The sequence below is a fragment of the Silurus meridionalis genome, chromosome 26, assembly GCF_014805685.1.
Source record: "Silurus meridionalis isolate SWU-2019-XX chromosome 26, ASM1480568v1, whole genome shotgun sequence".
Classification (NCBI taxonomy): domain Eukaryota; kingdom Metazoa; phylum Chordata; class Actinopteri; order Siluriformes; family Siluridae; genus Silurus; species Silurus meridionalis.
Window position 1 is genome coordinate 1,766 of NC_060909.1, and position 4,268 is coordinate 6,033.

General features: G+C 39.9%; 1 long non-coding RNA gene across 1 annotated transcript; it reads right to left on the reverse strand.

The window, feature by feature from the left end:
* Window positions 1–856: 856 nt before the first annotated feature.
* Window positions 857–1,518, reverse strand: LOC124380093. Its single transcript, XR_006924601.1, has 3 exons — window positions 1,456–1,518; window positions 1,157–1,317; window positions 857–866 (listed from the first exon to the last, which is right to left on the reverse strand). It is a non-coding gene; the product is annotated as an uncharacterized LOC124380093 (long non-coding RNA).
* Window positions 1,519–4,268: the final 2,750 nt, after the last annotated feature.

Here is a 4,268-nt window from a genome sequence, read left to right on the forward strand (position 1 = left end):
GTGCCAAATCATGAGTGGCATAAACCACTGCGAGCTGCACCTCCACGGCAAATCTGCACACAAAATCCATCATAACATTAGGACTTGCTGAAGCACTTTCCTGTTGATAGAGAACTAAAAATCAGAGAATAAAGATAAAGATTGATAAAGGACTTGTTTAATTGATCCTTTAATGATACCATTTTGTCCCCTGAACTCAGTTATGCTTTTCACCAGATCCTCCACTGATGCTGCCACGTTCTCCTTAAGGCCATTTTGGCCAAGTCGCCTGATTGAGATGGACAAAGAAGATGCGTGAAAACAGAAGAATCCAGAAATAATGTGAGATAATGCTCTAAAACAGGATTTACAGGAAACTTACCAAGTAGCCTGAATATTGCTGCTACAGAGACGTTTCTGAACTGTGTTTCCTCTGTTTGTGTTTGTTTCAGCCACGTGTTCAAGATGAGCCAAACACTTTTCTGATAAATAAAACATTGGACATATTAAGTGTTTTTGTGGCAGTAATAGAATACCATTAATTGTAAGTTTATGCAACAAGAATGGAAAATTTGCAGTATTTGGGACAAACACTGTCTCATATGAGTCTCACATTTGCCGGTTTGCAATTTATTAAATGTTCAAAAAACTAGAAAGATGAGAATTAAACACGTTGAAGCAGTTTCACATTCAGTACCGTATAACATGGGAGACGGTCCAAATCCAGCCCAGTTGTGCACAGAGAAGGTCCAGGCTGAAGACGTAGTCCCAGGCAGCAGGACAGAGATCATCACCATACCAACTGCTCTTCTGGAAAGTCAGACTTTTGTCTTTCAGAAGAGCCTTCAGTGTGCTGGTGATGGCTCTGTAGGTGTCTCAGGAGGCTCCTGGCAGAAAATACATCATTTATTTAAAACCCACACTAATACTCACACTAATAAAAAAAGAGTAAAATAGTGATGTCCTGTAACACTTTCAGCTTGAATTCTTTATGAAAAAATTAAATATTTATTGATTTAATTCAACATGAATTTATAATGAATTTGCTCCATAGATGACGTGGACATTGGAAATGAAAAGTAGATTAAGAATGCAGTAAAACACATGAAAAGTTCAGTTGAAAAATAATGTTTAATGACTGTTCTGATAACTGTTGTGATGAGAATCAGCTACTTACTGTATCCCAGTGCAGAAACTTGCTGAGCAAATAATACATCTTTCCGTATGCCTTCATTTTGCACACGATGTGAATGGCTCTGCATAAAGGGCTGTTACAGGAGAAAACACTTGGCCATGCTGTCACCATGACCATTATCAGTTTTGGGGCTTGAGAAAAGTCTGCAAAGGAAACAAAATGATACCACAGATTTAAAATACACTGTATAGGAAGAAATACAAAACCAAAACAGATCACAATTGGCTTCTTTAAATCACTTTTTTTTGTAAATATATAATGAAATGTCAATAAAATCTCACCTTCTTTGAGAAATCTGTAGGCGAGGGCATGTGCTTTATGAGAGTCTCCTCTCTTTTGACACAAACCACATAAACCCTACAGAGAGACTGCAGGAGTTCATGTCCCATAGACTCTTTCTCCGCCTTGATCTTCTCCAAAACCGCTTTCAGAAACGTCTCTGCCAACGACTAAATGAGATGAAAAAAAAAAATCAACCAACATCCGACTAAATCAAACATGTATTCAAGTCATGTATTTAATACAAATATTAGGGAGTTAAGACTTGACTGTAGATTAGGTTTAGGAAAACTACTAGACTTTGCATAAACCAAAACCTGGAGTAAACATTTTTACATGATAAATCATATCTACTGTTCAATTTCAGAACATCAGGACCAGTGAATTATGGATTGACTTTTAAAATGAGAAAACTCAAATCCACAGCTAAAGAATTGAATGCACACTAAATAAAACAGAAGATAATAACTGACCTCGTTCACACAAAACTTGGAAATGACAGATTTTTCTTCATCTGTCAGTGAAGGAAGTTCACATTTCCCCTTAAGTAGTGCATCAATCCAGTTTGGAGATAAAAGATCATCACAGGAATCCTGCAGTGTTTTTAATGCACTACTGATGAGGGATTGTTTTGTGTGTTCAGCATCAAGTCGAGGCTTTTTAGCAGCACTGGGTGGTGGCATGTCTGATGCAGCTCTCTTTGTTCTAATATGAACAAAATGTGATCAAATCACATGACACAGACAATTCTACAGTATAGATAATACACTGGGAATGTGATATTACAGGAAAATAATCAGTATAAATAAAGTAAAAACAGTAATAAAAACTTACTTGTTTGTGTTGGTGTCCTGCATCTTCAAAATGTTTGTATATAAAGTATATTTTTATGAAATATTTCAAAAAGTATCCACAAGCAGTCTTAAATGTCCTGTCGCCAGAAAAAGAGATTGTTTGTGTACTGGTTTCCATGGAAACGGGGGCGGTTTTGTGACTTGTACCTCTTTTTTGGTCTCTTTTGATTGGTTGCGTAGTGGAAAATTGATGCACCAATCAGGGACGCGGACGCTACCAGAGAGGCGGAGCTTCTAGGATCAACGGGTCATCGTTGTAAAAGTGATGGGAAGATCGGATCATTTTAGTGACTCGGTTCTTTGAATCTCATTCATGAATATTAGCGAATCTTTTTTGAGTCATTTAGTTCATCTACATAACCTACAGAGATTTTGCGATGCTTTGTTCACGCGCGTCCAGTAGAAAATGAACGAATCACTCTTTGAGACGAATCGTTCTTCTGAGTCACATTAAAGACTCGTTTAGAATCAAGGAATCGTTCATAACCGACTCATCACTACTCTGCATCATCAGTAATGAGCTCCGGGAGAAACTCCGTGTTCCAGGTGGAGGATGAAGACCCTCTGCCGGGATGGAGCGACTGTAAGACCCCTGTAACGGTGACTTTCTAGTCTTTATGGGTTTTATTCTCTTTGCAACACCGAGTCCCACACTTTGAGAACCACTGAGCTAGGCTAACTAGCCGGCTAACTAATCTTAGCTTCAATAGGTTTCATCCTCAGGTTAATTATTCTACATTTAGTGAGTTATAAATAAATTATAAATATCTTAATAAAGAATAATAGAATGTATTCGTCTTTGGGTCAATTTGTGTCAAATATTCTAAGAAACTAGTTAACACAAAAACAGCGCTAGCAAACCCGGCTAGCATGAGGCTAATGAAGAAACAAGCATTGAAAACAAGCATTTGAACGTAGTAAAGCCGCAGTAAATCACGATTGAGAACAGATAAGTTACTGTTGTAGACTGTCCCGAAGTTACAAACAAACAGTTTACACAATAACACTTCATTAAACTACACTATTTTCACATGATGAGGATAACAGCATTCACTAACAACCAATTTCATTATCGATTCGATTAGTTGTTGCAGCTCTAATAATAAATAATAAACTCAGTGTTTCAAAGAGAATAAAAACCCATAAAGTTTGGAAACTCACTGTTCCAGCAGTCGTACAGTCGCTCTATTAAACATTTTTCTACTATTGAACATCAGGTAGCTGGTAAGTGTGTAAGTACAGTGGAACCCGGTTATCTCGACCTCGGTTATCTCGACAACCCTATTAAGTCGACGTTTTTGAAGTGGAACCGCCAAATTCTTTTTCTACGCATTTTTTATCTGTTCTGTCGACTTTTTTTATGTCGCCAAACCCTGATATCTCGAGCACAAGGGGGGAAAAATTAGAAATTTTAACGTCAGTTATGTCGATCGGCACTGTGCAGCCGCAGAAGAACTCGTGAAAGTGGCGGAAAAATCAAACCTTACAGATACTACAGGTGTTTGTATTGTATACTGGTGAATCTCTGCTGTTAGTAAGTGCACATATGCATTTGTTTGTTAAATGTTATGCGATGAAGTGGAGCTCGGCTTCAACTCCTTACCGGCTGTCGCCCTCTTACCGAAGGCCGTGTCTCACAGAGCCGTGCTCCTTACCGAGAGAGCCGTGCTCCTTACCGAAGAGCCGTGCTCCTTACCGAGGCCGTGCTCCTTACCGAGAGCGTGCTCCTTACGAGGAGCCGTGCTCCTTGAGAGCGTGCTCCTTACCGAGAGCCGTGCTCCTTACCGAGCGTGCTCTACCTTACGAGAGCCGTGCTCCTTACCGAGAGGCAGTGCTCCTTACCGAGAGGCCGTGCTCCTCACCGAGCCGTGCTCCTACCGTGCTCCTGAGAGCCGTGCTCCTTACCGAGCGTGCCGCCGAGAGCCGTGCTCTACCGTGCTCTGAGAGAGGCCGTGCTCCTT